General features: G+C 37.2%; 1 pseudogene; it reads right to left on the bottom strand.

Moving 5' to 3' along the window:
• Positions 1-19,091, bottom strand: part of LOC149174932 (large ribosomal subunit protein uL3-like) — a 138,607-nt pseudogene extending 119,516 nt beyond the window's left edge.
• Positions 19,092-19,624: the final 533 nt, after the last annotated feature.

Here is a 19,624-nt window from a genome sequence, read left to right as displayed (position 1 = left end):
TTGGTAATGGTGTAATGACCATATTAGAGTGGACTAAGTTTCCGATAGCCTTCGGTAAGCTGTTCCTTCTGCAAATGCAACCAGACTTTGTCACCCACCTAAGACTTGTGTGGCACCTGATGTTGACCATGTCGTTTCGTGTACTTGGAATGTGATTTCTCTAGAATGTCGTGGACCTATTGGCGAATATGTTCAATGTTCTCAATGAAGTTGTTTTCCTAATTGGCTTCTAACTAGACATGAGATGAATATGCCTGAGTAGATGCGAATGGTATGGCCACATAAATGGGAAATAGTGGCTGGAATCACAAGCCCACCTGAAAAGGGATGTGGCCAGTTGAGCTGTCGAGAGGTTGGTTATAGTTGTGCTAGAAATAGGGGAGGCTCTCATCCTTTGTGCGTGGATGATTTGAGTTGTACATGCCTAGAATGTGTATGATCATCGTGTTGACGACCTCGGTCTGGCCATCAGTTTGGGGATGGAAAGCTGTGGAATTAGTGAGCTTGGTGTCTATCATCGACCAGAGACTGGACCAAAAGGTACCGAGGAACCTGCTATCCTGATCTGAGATGATAGACTATGGGATCCCAAAGTGTACCCACACTTGTTCAAAGAAGAGTTTAGCAGTGGCTTCTATTGTGATATTCTTCTTATAGTCCGCCATAATGGCCATCTTTGAGAATCTTTCAGCGAACACAAAAACAAAGTCATTTCCATGCATTGTAGAAGGAAGGCCCGAGATGTAATACATGGAGATGGATTCCCAAGGTTGACTAGGGGTAGGAAACAGAGTATAGAGGCTTTGCTTCTTGATGGTCAGTTTGGAAATGGTGCAGGATTTGCATGATCTGGTGTACTTCCTGTCATCCCATCAAAGATTCAGCCAATATAAATACTTCTACAGTACTGCCACTATTTTCTCGACACTGAAATTCCCAACGGCCCAAATGTAGTGTGTTTCCAAAAACATCTTTGCACACTCACTTGAAGAAACAAAAAGGTGTCCCAGGTGGCATAACAGGGCATCCTAGAGGTGAAAATTTGGAACTTTCTGACCCTCCAAGAGTTTCTGATATGTGTGGTCGAATTTTTGGTCGGTTTTTAAGAAGTGGACAATCAGAAGTATCGCGACCACAAGAGTTAAGCATGTTGGTTAACGCCATGATCAGTGGTTAGCTAAGGAAGTTTGCAACATTATTGGTGTTGCCCTTCTTATACTTGATATTCAAATGGAAATGTTACAGGTATGTCGATCACTTATGATGGCGATCATTCTACAACTTCCTTTGTGTCTGTATGAACTGCAAGGGTCGTGGTCTATGTGGATGATTGTTTCCTTCCCAAAAATGTAATTATTCCATTGTCAACAGGCCTACACAATGGAATAAATCCCTTTGTCATAAGTGGGATACTTTCTGACTGTGTCTGAAAGTGTCTCACTGTGATATGCCTCTCAATGCCCCTGTTGATTAAGGACTACCCCAATAGCATAGTAAGAGGCATCTTTCTCGATCTCAAATGGTTGTGGCAAGTCTAGTAATGTCAGCACTGGTGCAGAGAAGAGGCGATGTTTCAACTCTACGAATGCATTATGTGTTGATTCAGACAAAAAGAATTTTTCTTTCACTCCTCCATTGGTGACTTGACTCAAAAGCCAAGTAATATGAGAGAATCCTAACACGAACCTGCAGTAGAAATTGGAAAGACCCAGAAAGCTTCGGAGCTCTGTGAGAGTGGTTGGATCTCGCTAATCCTGAATGACTTGGATATTGGTTGGATCCACATGCAACCCATGTTCATCAATAATGTACCCTAGATACTAAACTTGGGTCATGCCAAAGGTGCATTTCTCCAAATTGGCACACAACTTGTGTTGTCGTAGTGTTTGGAGAACCTACCGGATGTGGTGGAGGTGCTCTTCCCAACTCTGGCTGAAGAACATGATGTCAAGAAAGTATACCACTATAAATGAGTTGGTGAATGGCTGCAAGATGTCATCCACTAGCCTCATGAAGGTTTTAGGATCATTCCTTTGCTTTGAAGGAAGTCTTCCACACATGAGAGGGATCGATTGGTACCTGGTGATATCCGAACTTCAAGTCAATATTGTTGAAATATTTTTCCCCCTTGAGTTGGTCCATAAGGTCATCAATCTATGGGATTGGGTACCTATTCTGGATATTGATCTTGTTCAACACTCGATAGTTAATATAGATTCTCCAAGGCCGATCCTTCTTTTGTACCAACACGATAAAGATCCCACAAGGTGATGAACTCGCCCATATGTGACCTTTCTACAACAACTATTGAATCTGCCTCTTGATTTCGTCGTTCTCCAAAACGAAGTACTGATAGCTTGGTCCATTGGGGAATGGCACACCTAGGATCAAATTAATGGAGTGCTTGACTTGACAGTGTAGAGGCACCCGTGTGGGGGAGGTGAAGATGTCCGAGTACTCCTCCATGACTTTGTCTATCTATTTTTGTCATGTGAAGGGGCACTGTTTAGAGGTCGTGGCCACTATCTTCTTCTTTCCTTGAGGGCGTATCATCAGGAAAAAAATTTCCTGATTTTGGAAATGAGCTTACTGCATTGTTTCGTAGTAACAAAATAGATAGCAGTAGGTGGTTCTACCTCTGGTATCCTGTACAACATTTTTCCCAAGGTGACAATAATAGCTTGAGGCCTTCACTCATACACATCATGTCTTTTCCACAAGTATGATTGGCCTAATAATACATCAAAAACATCAAGTGGATCAACGTCACAAAATACCTTATCTGTGAAGGGCTTGATGATGTATAAAAGGTGGCACTGCTAGCTCACGTGAAGATCGCGTCCTTGGTGAAGCCACCCAATGGTGTACGGTTGTGGGTGTGATGTGGTCGGTAAGACCAACTGCTTCATGACCTCTACCGAACTAAGGTTATTTTCGCTCCCACTTTTGACAATGAACTTTAGTGGGTAACCCTTTACCCACATCTAGGAGTGGAAGAGGTTCTCCTCCTCCTCTGGATCTTCAGGTTCCTCCCTCTAGATCTTCATGGTGACAATGATGGTGTAGTGCTACGCATGGATAATCTGCTTCCCTCTATCATTCTTCTTGTCAGATTCTGACTAAGAGTTGGAACATGCATCTGATTCTGACACCTTCAGCTCAACCATGAGGGACTGCTTGGTGCAACACTCACTTGTGTTGTGAGTGGAGCTCTTATGGAACTCACACCATATTCCCGTGTCCTTCTTTGAATTTGTGGTGTTGTTCTTTATTTGCATCTTTGGCGGGTTGTCCTGGGCTACCCCGCCTTGGCCTTGTCCTTTATTCTGCGGTTTGGGGGCACCTTTCCCTTACTTCAGATTCGCAGATTCCAAGTCTCGCTTCTTTTGTTTAAACTTCTACTCGATCTTGATGGTGTATCGGTATGTCGTGCCGAGCAAGGAGATGTCCAGGAACTCCATCTCATCTTGGATGTACCTATGTAGGTAGTCACGGTATTTGAGTACCCAATGTTTCTTAGAATCATTGATACCCAACTTTGTACAAAGGGTATGAAAAACATTGGTAAACTCTGGCACATATTGGTCCATTCCCTACCACAACGTTGTCCACTTTATGTATTTATCCTTATAGCTACCAACAGGATAGTACTACTCCTTAATGGCATCCTGGAATGAGTTCCAAGTGGGCACGACTGAAAATAGTGAGGTTGTACTTTCATCCTTCTTCTCACAGTAGGTTTCCCATTAGTCCTTGATTTTGGGAACGACTTGGAGAAGAGAAAATGCAATCTTTTCTTGGCTGGAAAAATCATGAACAAAAAAATATACTTCTAGCAGATTTAACCATTTATCTACGACGTCCGCATCTATTTAGATCTCAAAGATGGGAATGTCAAAGTTTACATGTACCTTAAAACAAGTGGACCCTCCAGAGTGGCTGTTGGATATGGATGCGCCACCGATGAGCAACCGTTGAAGGATCTGGGTAAAGCTATGCATCATCGTGTTCCTTTGTTTCTTGAGGGCCTCCTTGAGCAATATTTTGATAGGATATCTTGCCCCCTCCTCTTTCTTTTCTTCCCCCATGGGTGGTCATCAGGGTTTGCGAGGTTGATCTTGCAAAGGTTCAACCAAATCGAGCCCTAACTCCTTACATCCCAACCTCATTGGGGACATGCAAAGAAAAACAGAAAAAGAGCAGACCGCTCTAATACCAATGATCCAGATTTTAAAAGGAATGCAACAACTTACAAATATAACCACAAATACAAATATGTAGTAGAAATAACACTTCATTTCATTAATATCAAATAGTGAAATATGCTTACAAACAGAATGGAAATAAGACTAGTTCGGGCGATGGTAGCTTATCATTGAGAAGAGATGTAGTGCCTACATGCCTCTGAATTGTGTTAAAATGAGGCTCAAAGGCATATTTATTATTGAGAAATAATGGAAAACCATAAACATCCAAAAACCTAACACTAAGAGATGAAGCACCAAAATATGGGCCCTGTTTGGGTAAATTGGCACATCAACTTTCTGGGGTCGTAACTTTGGCATACAATCTTTGTTTCACATGCACAATACCTCATTAGAAATATCTATCCAAGGACTACAACTTTTGAATGACCAACATTGCTCCATGACCCATGTTGATCCCAATTTTCCCAAAAAACATCGTTTAGGGCCTCAAAATAGCTGCGAAAGTTCAAGAGGTGAAAAACTGCCAAAAATAGTAAATTGTGCTACAAATAAGGAAACTGAAAAACTTAAAGAAACAATGTTGGGGATCCAAGTGGAATAGGTGGGTGGCCACCAATATTCGCCTGGATCATCGAGACTTAGGGAACTGCTATGGCATAGGGGTCCCGGGAGGACATGTTTGCACAATTTCTGAGTGTAGTGCAACTGGACAGCTCTACGCATTTCTAGAGAGCAGTGTTGACTGGGGCCTTTGTGGGTTGCGGGGTTTCAGCAGGAAAGTGAGGTTGGTGTATCTGCACACTGTGGGGTTTCAGTAGGTAAGGGATGAAGCTTGATGGTTGCAAAAGAAAAGTGCACAGTTCCGAGAAGCTGGGTGAGGCTCGGTTTGTCAGGAAAATGACTAAGTGTGAGATCAGTGAAACATATGTAAACATTGATAGGACTCGACTGTGAATGCACACGGAAAATTAGTGACAAAACGTAGACCATCCAGAGTACATAAGAGATACCTTTCTTGATGCAATGACCTTCATGATGGGAGAGCGTGAGGTGAGTGTGAAACATGTCTATGTGATGAAAACCAATCATATGCACATAATTCCCTTGCATGAGGATGTGAGCACGGACAAGTCTTAAGTTCAAGGAGGGGAGCTTGAAATAATCATCTTACCAATAAGCAACCAAGGATTATCAATCGCAAGATCCGGGGTAGGCTCTGAATTTGCACGCAAGCTAAAATTTTGGAGCGTGGTTGTAGCCACTACAACATTGCCACAACTAATGACCAAATATAAAACAAAATATGTTACTATATATGATCATCTGAGAAAACCAATTAATGACCAATATGTTGGTCGTGTTATAAGATATTATAAATTACCTACCAATAGTCATATATATATATATATATATATATATATATATATATATATATATATATATATATATATATATATATATATATATTAGTCATCGTTTGAAACCAATTAATGTGATCCGAATGGAAAATGGCATCAACCCATGGTACTCATCCACCCATATTATTCATCGACCCATGGAATTTACCCATGGTATTGTAAATGGCATCCGCCTGTGGTATTGTAAAATCCACCCATGGTATTCATTCACCCATGGAATTTACCCATGGTATTGTAAATGGCATCTGCCCGTGGTATTGTAAAATCCACCCATGGTATCCATTCACCCATGGAATTGACCCGTGGTATTGTAACTGAAAAATACTATAAGTAACAAGTCACATTTTGTAAAAGGATAGAATGTCCGCCACAATGTAGCCTTTATAGTTCAGAGGCATGTAGCCACACGTCTCTTCTCAGAGATAAGCTACCATCGCCCTAGCTAGTTTATTTCCATTTGGGTTTTTAATAAAAAGTTTCTTTGTGGTTTTGTTTATTGGGCATTCTCCTCTTTTTTTTATGGCAATTCAATCTTTCAGATCTTGGGGATCTCTACCCCAAGATCCATCTCAATATTTTAGATCTTGGGGCCTTTCCCCCAAGATCCATTTCAATCTTTCAGATCTTGGGGGTCTCTCCTCCCAAGATCCATTTCAATCTTTTAGATCTTGGGGGCGTCCTCCCAAGATCCGGATCAGTGGTATCGGAGCAGGTTATGATTCCATGGGAACGAGGGTTTGATGCATGTTTCAGTTTCAAATTTTGTAGCAATATTCAACAAACTTCAGGCATGTGCTACAACCTCCACAGAGCACTTTCTTGGGTCAAGCAGGAAGAATTTTTCTTTTCTCATTTTTTTGCAGGATTTTTTTTGGGGCGGCGACTTTGCAGATCAGATCTGAAACATTTGGTACAAAATTTACAAAATAAAGTACCAGATCTGGATTCCTCTCGAAAAATCACCCAATTTCAAAAAACAAATGGGTCAAATCGGAGTCCGGATGTGGGAGATATCGCTGATTTAAAATCAGCTATTTTATCAGAATTTTTGTGACGGCGGAAGTGTTGCAGCACAAATCTGAGATCTCAAAGTGCCCAGATAAGGATTTCCATCACATGGGAAGATGCAAAATGGTCCTTCTGCTTCCAAAAACAGGTTATAATAAATATTCTGAGTTATATTGGCCGAGTTATGTCCATTTTAATTCTGGAGCAGCATTCGGAGTGGGTTTCCATTGGAGACGTGCCCTCCCACCCCACTTTAGTAGGCACCTGCTTCACATTCATCAGTTTCAACATAGCAGCAATCGGCTTGGGTTATTTGGAGATGTGCCCTCCCACCCCAGGCTATGTAGGCACCTGCTACTTCATCAGCAACCAACATCACGCTTGTGGGTCATCCACAAACCCACACTTCATCGAAGTCCATTTGCTAGGCCATACACTGTTAGTATCACAGTTGGTCACAAGCATTACAGGGTATCTCTATCCTCGGATCTTCGTTCTTCATGGTTATGGGTCATCCACAAACCCACAGTTCATCAAAGTCCATTTGCTAGACAACACACTGTCAGAATCACAGTTGGTCACAAGCATTACAGGGTATCTCTATCCTCGGATCTTCGTTTATTAGGGTTTTGGGTTAACCACGTAAAACCCTTATCTTCAGTGGATCTTCATATTCAACAAAGGCTTTGCAGGAGGGAACTTTACGCAATGGGGACCATTGCTTCTTAAGGAGGGAGGAATGATCCGAATGGAAAATGGCATCAACCCATGGTACTCATCCACCCATATTATTCATCGACCCATGGAATTTACCCATGGTATTGTAAATGGCATCCGCCCGTGGTATTGTAAAATCCACCCATGGTATTCATTCACCCATGGAATTTACCCATGGTATTGTAAATGGCATCTGCCCGTGGTATTGTAAAATCCACCCATGGTATCCATTCACCCATGGAATTGACCCGTGGTATTGTAACTGAAAAATACTATAAGTAACAAGTCACATTTTGTAAAAGGACAGAATGTCCGCCACAATGTAGCCTTTATAGTTCAGAGGCATGTAGCCACACATCTCTTCTCAGAGATAAGCTACCATCGCCCTAGCTAGTTTATTTCCATTTGGGTTTTTAATAAAAAGTTTCTTTGTGGTTTTGTTTATTGGGCATTCTCCTCTTTTTTTTATGGCAATTCAATCTTTCAGATCTTGGGGATCTCTACCCCAAGATCCATCTCAAGATCTCACCCATGGAATTGACCCGTGGTATTGTAACTGAAAAATACTATAAGTAACAAATCACATTTTGTAAAAGGATAGATTGTCCGCCACAATGTAGCCTTTACAGTTATTATCGGTTTTAATAAAAAAGTTTCTTTGTGGTTTTGTTTATTGGGCATTCTCCTATTTTTCTTCTAGCAATGCAAGTTTTCAGATCTTGGGGGTCTCTCCTCCCAAGATCCAATTCAATATTCTAGATCTTGGGGCCTTTCCCCCAAGATCCATTTCAATCTTTCAGATCTTGGGGGTCTCTCCTCCCAAGATCCATTTCAATCTTTTAGATCTTGGGGGCCTCCTCCCAAGATCCGGATCATAATGTCCAAAGAAATATGACTCAATTTTGGTCGTGTTATAAGATACTGTAAATTAGCTACTAATAGTCATATATGTACAAAATTTAGTTTTCATGTGTCACAAATTTATCATTTGCAATAGTCATTTATGTTTTTTTGGAGTTTTATATTCATTATATAAACGCCTAATTTAGTAGTTTTAGATTGATTTTATGTCTTCATTATTAATCAACATAAATTAATTAGTATGATTTTGTGATTAAATTAAAAAAATGTCATATAATGTGCATTGGTGCATCTAATATGAAAACGCAAAGTTACATATGTTAATTACAATACTAAATAATATCAAGTGCAATTATAAATAATTTCAACCACATAAATTATATTATATGAAATGTGAAGTATTACAATATGAGTTTCCAACTTAATATTGGTTGAACTACAATTTACACATGAAATGTTGTTTCATCACTACAAAACATTATCATTGTGTTGCTAAGGAATTGTAGGTGAATCACCAACTCTAAAGACTTAACCATCAATCTCTATGTTTGTGTCTTATGTGGGATATTGGCTTTAAGGGTATCACTAGACCGATTTCTTCTCTCTTTCTACATTTCTCACTCTAGTGTTATTGTTCTCCTCTTTCTTCAAATCCCGCTGCTTACCAGCAATACTGAGTTCCTTTTCTGAAAACAAAATAAGATACAGTGCGAAGTGTAAGACATGAAAGAAGATGAACACTAGAATATAAACTAAAGTATACTATAAAGGATTTATATGACATATACCTCAATATCAACAATTTTAAAGTAATTTTCCCCCGTAAAAGGAAGAAACTCGGACAAGTTTTCTTTAGTTGAGTGATAGTGGCCACTTTGTGTCCAGATACCCTATATAAACAAAGAAAATAAAGTGTCACCATAGAAAATAACGTCTTAGTAACTTAGTATTCAACCTTCAGGAAAATCTTAGGCACAATCATGCTAAGTAAGTTACATGCTAAAAATCTCAAGCTGTAAATAACTTGTGAAAACAAATCATCTGAGCTGTGACGTCTAATCCTTGTCGTTTTATTGGCAACAACATGTCAATATCTAATGCATGAACTTGATCAAGTATATAAACAACATGTGCTCAAATAACAACATGAAAGTAAACTTTTATAATAGTCATGAAAATATTTCAATAGAAAACAATTAAAAGAATTTCAATCAAAATCGTGTAATACTAATTTCATCTTCAAACTTTGGTTATTTATTAAATGGACATGATACAAAGTGTTTTCAATTTCATAGTTAAAGCACAAATCAAAATCAAAAGAATCATTCAAAACACAATCAAACAATAAATAGAGGATATCATGGAATAAGCATTGCAATTATAAAAAAAATAGTTTACCTATCCATCAATGTGTTGTCATACATTCCTAAAACATTTGCTTGCCCAAAATAACCATGAAATGAAAGAATCACAACATTAAAAACATCGATGGACAACCTATTATCAAATATTTTTTAATTGTGTCACCTAAAAATTAATTGAAACAAGATATAGCACTGATCTCAAATAACTTGCAGAAAATGTCCTTAGAGGCACAAACTCTCCCAATATATGTGTCAGAGATTAGAATAAGTTTGTATACTCCTTTCACGACTATTTTCTATATGCCACCTATCTTTGGTAAATTTCAATGACATATTACACTCTTTAAATGGAAAATGAGATACATTTTGAGCAAACTGACTGAAAAAATTAAGAGTGAAATGCATAGACGCTAATACCATTGAATAGACAATATGTTACCAATAACATGATTTTTTTTAATAACTTAAAGGAGGAAAAAATACCAACCTAAGTATGATTTAAGATCCTTTTAAATATTGACATGCTTCTTTCTTGCAGACTCTTTCAACATGCATTCGAAATATCGAGTAACAAAGTTACCTGTAGCTCCTGCCATTGAACTAAGATAAGAAAATGTCATTTTTAGCCTCTTGTTCTTGGGAGTGTTGTTTTTACATTGCCCCTATTTCTAAGTGTGTCATCCCATCATCAAACCTACACAGGGAAAAAGATCTCAGTATTGATGGTAAGCATGAACAAGGAATTTAGTACCTCGGATTTCTCATTCTCATTCTTGGTACCTATTTCTTGCATTGGTCATCATAGACAACTTGATGTCTTAAATTCAAATAGAGATGAAAATTTAACCATAACTCCTATGGTAAAATATTAAGGTCCAATATCTTACATAATGCATTTTATGGAATTTCTCACCATATCCCACAATTAAATAAATATATTGCCATGTTTGAATGGTAAATTTCCAATTTAAGATCCTAATATCATCAACGTCTATAATCAATATGACTAGCCTCACATCTTTCATCACAAAAACAATTATCCTTATATAATGACCCAATTTTAAAATTAAAATGATAACCTTCAAAGTTGACAATCACAACCATCACTCATTAGCCTCACATGAGGGCATGTATCTTATGGCTTTATTAAATAACAACTATAATCTAATTGAAAGATACAATTTATGAGGCGTGCATAAAAATTTGTGAATGCAATCAATGTGAAGTATGTAATTTATACAACATATTTTAAAATTTAAAGATAAAAAATACATAAATATGTAATTTATACCACATGTTTTAAAATTAAAAAATTTAAAGATAAAAAATAAGTAAAAATAGTAGAAATTGAAATTTAAAAAGGTTACATAAATACATTATCGTTTTACCCAAAACCTTATACATTTATAAAATATCAAACATGAATCAATCACTTTAATATTTCAAACTTCATATAAAAAAATTCCTCACTAAGTCACTCACAATTACTTCCTATAAACCAACATACTAACCATAACATAAACATTTGTATAATATCCTCTTCCATGAAATGAAATTTACACATTAGATAGTGTACAATTCGAAATATTTCCTTGATCCATTACTTGTTGCTTTGTGTAAAGATACAAAGTACTTTGTAATAGTGTGGGAGCGATAATTCCAAAGCTTGTCTTCCCCCTCTCTTGTTTGATCAAGCAATCGAGACCATGCTAGTTGGAAGTATAATTAGGAAAATCTCCTTAAATTCTATTTGAGAGCTATCAAAGGTGTGTTTGGCATGGTTCGAGTATGAATTCCTCAAAGGGTATCTATCATGCATTTTTCATTAGGAAGTGGTTGACTGGTAGCATCTCATTTCATTCTTCTCTATTGTCATATCCGTCCCTCCATCCATTCATTTCTACAACCCATATGTCGTCCATGCAAACGAGACTTTATCTCCCGTGTCCCAATAATAATCAAAGGACATAGCAATCCGATAGTGAAATGAAATATCTCTGAAAGGGAAAACCTCGACCCCACAAACTCTCTGGGCTATTGGAACATTTGTCCCTCTATCCAAACATGTTTCATGAGTTCTAGCTGTTTCTAATGAAATCTATTCAGTGCAGTTCTAGGATCTCCTCTAAAAAAAGGGAAACCCTATAATTGGTACAAGAAAATTGTCAGGAATAAGAAAATTATTAATGGAAAACACACGGTATCCTATTCAATTTTCTACGAAATTTAATTTTATCCACGAAATAAGAAAGACTATTTTTGAAATAAATAATAAAGCAGTGGATGATGAGTAAGTAAAGTAAATTAGTGAACAAAGAAAAATGAAGATATCTACAGACTGTCATGTAGAGGAGAAGTGTCAAAATCTAACTTTAAAAAGAAGAGGTAGTGGGTGGGGAAGAAGAAAGACCCACGTTACCCATAGTGCATATTTGATGTTCTAATTACATCCTCTTTTGTAATGGGACACAGAAAATAGTTCATGTAACAGATGACTTGCTTCCACTGTGGCATGGAAAAGTTCATATTTTTGTAATGGGGAACCACAGTGATACATCTAGGGTGGGATAAATGATTCCCATATGTAAATATGAAAGATACAGTCTCTACAATTGTGAAAGGCATGGAAATAACCACCATGAGATGAATAAGAAAATCATACGATCATGAATAAGAAAATCTCTAGTTCAATTTCCATTATAAGAACCAATAGAATCTGAAATCACTCGGGTGGTTGAGATGTCGCGCTTTCGGCAGCACCAAACACGCAGATCCACCAAAAATTTAGCCTCACCACATATATCTGGATCAATGCTACCATCACAGAAATAGTGCCAAGTTGTAAAACAATGACAATTATCAAGGAAGGATATATGATCTATGACCCATATAGGGTTTACCACCAAAGCACAAAAAACCCCAAATTTACTGCCTCTATAGCTTAATCATTTTTTCCCCTGGTGATCGATCCAATTCTAGTCCACACAGATATACCATGGTAGAAAAACCTTCTCAGTGAGAGATGAAATTTTGATGAGAAAATTAAAGTAGAAGAAGAACTCAAAAATAAAACAAGAAAATTGAATTGTGAAAAAGAGAAAAACAAGGAGAGTGAAAAATGCCTTCATGGGAAGATGGCTAAAGGACGGCTTGAAAAATTATGTAAATGGGAGACGCTTATTGATCTCACATGCATGTGCTGCAATCAAGCCAACCTAAAGCCTTCATTTGTTTCATATAAGCCCCTTGCTCATTGCTCTCCAGTATTAAAATGTTGATTTTTAATTGTAGCATCTGACCTATTATGGAAATTTATTGAAATCTTTTAAAATAAATTCAAAGTGTGTTTAGAATTTACATAGTCCACTAGGACAAACTAGGTAGGTATTTTTTCAAAGGCAAAACCTTCCATCCAAATAAACCTAATAAGAGTAACTAGCAAACAATTTAGCAAAACATTTTGGTTGATCCCATGACCAAAATAAAAAATTACATTTGGATTTGTTGAAAACATTATGCTTCTTAGACCTGTAACTGAAAAGTGATTACTTCAAATTTCATTTAGAAGGAAATTCAGTGTGCATCAACAACTCAGGAAATGGCTTCCAAAATACCAAATAAAGCACACCTTACTTAAATATGAAGACTGGTAAGAAGTAAGAAGGTGTTGGATGCACACCACTGCCAATATTATAAATTCCATAATTGGTTGATCCATGATAGGAGCCAACCCCATACATAGACTATTCTAGACTTTCTGACTTCCACTGTCATATTCACCCTGACTAGGTAAATTGTAAGATGAGATACTGGACATGCCTTGGCTTCCCCTGTCATATACACCCTGACCAGGTAAACTGTAAGATGGGATAGAGGCTATTGGAGTAGAACCTTGTAATTTAGAAAAGATAGAAGGGGAAAAGGCACTCGTATGGGTAGGTTTAGTAGGAAGCAACGAAGAAGAATTGGGAAGGGAAAAGGTACTAGGAGGGTTAGTATTAGGGAGCAACAAAGAAGAATTGGGAAGGGCAAAGGCACTGGGAGGGGAAGGTTTAGGGAATAGTGAAAAACCAACAACACCAACATGCCCACCACCATTATCACTATTATGACGAGCTTGTTTAGTCTCAATCCTAACGTCTTTTGCAGATCTTTTCCTTTCTTCCATTTCTTTCTGTAGCTGAGCCACACATTTTTCAAGATCTTTGGTAGAAATCCCGATTTAAGTTTGTGCACTTCAAAATCTTTGGAAGTGGAGTACCAATCATGGCAACACACATGCCATTATTTAAAGCTCTCCCCACTAATACTTTCATTTTAGTGCTTCCAAAGCATCAAATTGGTGCATGCACCAGCAACATGAAAATGAGAGACATGCCACCAAAATTTTGAGTAATTACCTGAAGGGTTGTTCTCCTTCCCGCACATAATATTTGACAGATTTTAGTTAATAACTGTGATGATAGGATTCTTCATGTCACTGTGAAAGAATGAGGGCTACAAGATAAGGTACTCATCTCCATTGATGTTCAACAAAGGATATATGTTCTAATCATAGTGTATCCAAAACTGAGGATTGCCACAACCACTGCTAATTTTCCCAAAAGTATAGCTGAATTCAAAATCTCCACATGTATCCTAGAAATATTCATAGTACTCACTACTGAGACATAATGTTGGGATGCAGAGGAGGGGGAGGAGAAGGGTAGTTGCAATGACCATAAAGAAAAGTTCAGAAGCAGTGCGAGACATTGAATTGGTAAGAAGAAGAGTACATACTCCCATACTCTGCTATGATTTTGGGGATCAAGAACTTAGTAACATAGAATTCTGCAAAGAAGACGAAGGAGATGAACGAGAATTTGCTTCTTGTAATGTGAAAAATCTAGTATCCCGTGATTTTTAATTCTAGGAACTAGCGAAGATTCTACGGTCCATTGTGTTGTTTTCTTGAGAAAAAATTCCACACACCTTTATCTTTCTGAAAAGAACTGTACAATGATCTAGACTTGAATACATTGCCAAGGGGAGGTGAATAAAGTGACTTTCATAGAAACTTATTAATGTCATGTTCATACGAAGCGACCAAACTATATATATATATATATATATATATATATATATATATATATATCTATATATATATATATATATATATATATATATATATATATATATATATATATATATAGATATATATATATTTTAAATGCCTCCCAAAAATCAGTGTTCAATAAAATGATCTGAAAAATCCAGTACATAACAGAGGATTGCAAATCAATATTCCAAATTAATCCGCGAAGTTAACCTCACCTACAAAAATTCTATATGTAGGCATGGATGAAACATAAACAACTAGTATTAATTACCGAAACCTTCAATTTACCAAAAATCTTTCCCCTTTCCCAGGTTGTCTGGAATCACTCATGCCCAAACATAGAGGATGTGTCAATAAACTTCAACTTGATTTCTTCCAAGGCAGTGCGAGAAGTATCTTTTGGTAATCACTGTCGCAAAGTAACCACACGCTTCTTGGTGCCCATACAACATCCTCTAATCTTAATATAATCATATTTTACCACACCATAATGAGGGAAACCACCTATTAGTGTTATATGCTTTTCCGTCCTATCGAATTCATTCATTGCCTTGTGGGATTCCTTATATTCCTTTCCAATCTTGTAGATATTCTTATTCATTTTAGTACGATGATGGTAACCATTCTGACCAAACCTACCAAGTAAAGGAAACCCTAGCTAGATTCCAAGCACCAATACAAGCTACATTACGAAAACCCCTATGAGCCTTTCAGGGCAGTATTTTATCCCCCCACCTGGTTACCACACCTTCATAACCCTTACCCTTTATGACACCAATAACATAAATCATTTCATCTTTTTGGAAAAGAGCATCAATAGGAACTTGTTTCACAAAGACGTTATAGGCATACTCAACTTTCTCGATAATTGTTCGCCCATTAACTTGTATTTCCATCAGGTGTGCCTTCTTCTATTTCAATCCTTTCATCTTCTTAATCTGGGTGTGAGAAAGAACCCTAATGACGGTTCCATACTTCTTCATTTTCTCGAACTCTGGTAGGATCTTCTTCTTACCCTCCTCATAATCATACTTCTTGGCATATTTAGTGAAAGCCATCTTCTTAGCCCTTAGCCCAGTACCAGTATTTGTATCATCCCCATCTCATCTAGTCTAGAAATAATCCCTTTTTTTTGTAAGGAGTGTTGTTGGGGTATGGCCACACCATTTTCTTTGGCAATGTAAAATAGCCATCTCATTTTATAAAAACAACCCAAACTCTCAAATTGCTAAATCCAAAAAGGCACCATTAATTTTGTAAAAACATGGAGTTTATTGTATAGTTTATTGTGTGATAATACATCTTATCATAATGCACCCCCGATCGAAGAATTCATTTATTGCACAAAAAAACAAATATTGATTTCTTTGATTTGAGCTAGCAAAGCTCAGGGATGTAACATAATTCCATTCTTATTAGACAATCACTTTTAATATTTTCCACGTAACTGAACAATATATTTACTTTACTTAAAAAAATAGTATACATCATAGAACAAGGTATTATAGATCACGTAGTCAAACACTCAAATCAATAACACATCATAATAGACACCATTTTTTTTAGCAATAAATAACCAATGCATACATCCATATAAAATGTTTCATGTTTTTTAGATCATAACAACTCCAGGAATGCAAAAATATTGAAATATTTTGCAGATATCATTTTCAAGGAATCAAATTGTTTTACAACTTAGATAACACATAATTTATAGTGCCCCTAAGAGGAAAAAGTATCTGCATTTTCAAGGGATCAGACTCGTTTACAACCTCAGATGACACATGATTTGTAGTGCTCCTAAGAGGCAAAAGTAATCTCACCATAGTTAGAAGCTTTCAAAAACTTAAGTAGAAAAAAAACTAACTATTAGAATAACAAAATTAAATAATAAAAACATTATTAACCATGGGTGTTAACCGCCTACCATAATAATTTCTTAGGCAAAGGCCTGGAGATGTATAAAGGTTATAGAGTTACAGTACGAAGAATCTCAATGGTCAACAAATTAGCCTCCCTGAATGGCACATTGGCATAGCAAAAGTAATGTTTGGCACACAAAGATTACACAAATGGAGCAATTTTTCTCAGATTGTGCCTGGGTAACCTTGGGAACATATGGCATCCAATCTGAAGGTGAAAATCTCCACAAAACCAGTCCATCGAAGGAGAACATAAGATGTCAACTATCCCACTTGTCTAATACTGAAACCATGCATTACTACAAGGCTTTCCAATATACACACTGCTAGAGAAATGATTTAAACAGAACTGAACATGTTGGATCCTAGTCATAGTAAAGTTAGACAACACAAATGTTGTCCTGTTAGCCCAAGTAGAAAAGTAGGAAACCAAAAGTGGAAACAAAATCTAGAACACAACAATGCATGTGAGCTCCATACCCTTGTTTAGAACTCTATTCTTAGACAAAAGCAAGGCAATCGACTGCCCAAACAAATTGACCCTTACAACCACCATGACATGATAAGAGGTCCAATGTTGGTAACTCATGAAAAACCTAGCCAGACCATCAAAATTCATTTTCCTCTCATAGAAATAAGAATACAAAGAACCAAAATATCGAAAATACACTACAAACAAGGGCTCATACTAATCATCTTGACCAAAATCTAAATTATTATATGATGGGAATTAGGATTGCTCTTCCACCACGCAACATTAATCTTAGACATGTAATTTCCAGGCAGTAACTGAATAATCCTATATGTTTTCTTATGACCTACAAGCCCACTGTGAATCGAATCACACCCAATCCATCCACTATGAATCCACACTACCCCCAACAAAACCCCACATCCAACATGAAGCCAAAACCCTTCATAAAACACCACACCCACTACACACAAAACCAACATTGTCATCATCCATAATCCTATCAAGAAATAAACTAATAGAGGCCCCTTAAACAACCCAACCTTCTTCAAATCCCCAAAAAGCTTACAATAATACTTGAAAATCTTAGAAACTTCATAATCTTCATGAAGGCCAATCATGAACTGATCCAAATACTTCTATGTGGAGCCCATATGATCTGCCATGAATGCATCTGTCACATCCTGGCGTGCAAGATTTAACATAAAAAAATCCCCTCCAAGATGATTGTCCTACCATTTAGTGACATCATAAGCCTTCCCATTTATCAAAATCCATATATTGTCTAGCTTAACATGTGCTTTCATCTCTGCAGTGCTGATTTTCCTCCCTGAGGGATGCTTCTTTAGGCTCGAAAGGTCATCCATGGTCGGAATTTTCTAGTCCTAACTCGGATCTGAATGCTTTTAGATTTATTTCTAAAAGAAAATCATTCTCCTGCCTATTCCAAGTGAAAAGCTCCAGCACCATCTGATAGACACCATTTACCAGACCAAAATATGTAGATTATTACATAAATTTATTGTTCAAGTTCTTGGTATAATGCACCCTCAATCTAACAAATCATTTATCATACAAACATTCAGAGAATTTTTCTTTTCATTTTATTTTTGAAAATCCCAGGTGTCAAAATGAGCTTCATGCTTGATTAGGCCCCCACGTTCTCACCATGGCCCTGGGAGGTCCACGCTAGCCACTAACGAATTGCAGAGAGGTCTGATATGGACTTCTCTGTGTTTTGTCTGAAACAAGGTCTATAAAATAATTCAAGATGTAGAGGTTGAACCGAAACCTTTGCAGGCATTTCGAAGATAATTTAAGGAAATCAAACCAATGGTAATAGTTGGAACATGTAAATGATTCCAGTTCACATTTTGTACATCCAAAACCTGATCTCCATCATGGTAAGATACGTAAGAGCTTAAAATAACCCAAATCTAAATTATATCTAGAAATTGAGCTCTATAGCATCAAGAAAACTCAATTGAAACCGTACAAGATCGTATAGGATGACAATAACATGTAAAATCCTACCATCAACAGAATTCACAACAAGGTTTCATGGAGCATACCTTGTAAAGCTGCCTCTGCACTTCCTCGTCGAGGTGCTGAGCCCACACTGTATTAAGTGTCTGAAGCCCTCTGGGTGTCTTGATATTAGCAACAACACCCATCATCACCATTCGTGGGGTCTTGATTACCATCACAACCTCACATGTTTCCTTCTTGTGAAGCTTGGATCTAGGGTTGAAAATGTGGGTCATGCTGGTCTTGTAGCCCAAAAAGGTTGTCAACTTGTAGGGCTTCGATGGATCATCCCTAGGGAATGACTTCACCTTTCCTCTATTTCTACATGCCCTCTTGTGAGGGAGAAATCCCAAAGAGAGATGCCTGGGATGCTCGAACTTCCTATGACTATATCTTCAGCTTCAACTTCCTCCTATCTTCCTCCAAAGTCTCTAACATGGAGTCAATCCCAAACATTAACCACCATAAATAAATCATTTGTTTACTATTTTTCCATCTTTATCGGTTAGATAAAATTAAAATAATATTAAAGTAGTAATACAATCAACACTACTCCTTTTCTCTATATTCTATTAATTCCCACCATACATAAATTTTTCAAAATAATTGTTGAATTTGCAATATTTTAGTAAAAGTGTGGTATATTCAGCCACCAGGTTTGAATTTCATCTCGAGAGTCAAGTCTACTAGGAAAATAACTAGCATTTTCACCAAAAGGGTGCAAAGACAAGCCGATAGAACTGTAGATGAATGTAGAGTGCCACATAGATAACACTACATGAAACAAGGATGTGGATGTGGAGGATGTGAAGAATCGGGATACGAGGGGTGGGCTTACATTTGATTTTTTATTTCAAATGAGGCGAGAGGTGGAAGTTGCCTTATTGCAAACCAAGATCTATTAATACACATACAATCCATAATGAGGATTACTAATAGTTGCATGCAAACAAAACATTCCTAATAATTAAGATTGCATAACTCAAATGAATTTCACAATCCATAAAACATGAAACTCATTATGCAATT

The sequence above is a fragment of the Pinus tabuliformis genome, chromosome 4_1, assembly GCF_031772625.1.
Source record: "Pinus tabuliformis cultivar Carrire ecotype Pingquan chromosome 4_1, CPIR1, whole genome shotgun sequence".
NCBI classification, from domain to species: domain Eukaryota; kingdom Viridiplantae; phylum Streptophyta; class Pinopsida; order Pinales; family Pinaceae; genus Pinus; species Pinus tabuliformis.
The sequence above is the reverse complement of the archived record's forward strand: the minus strand, read 5'-3'. Positions and strand labels throughout refer to the sequence as shown.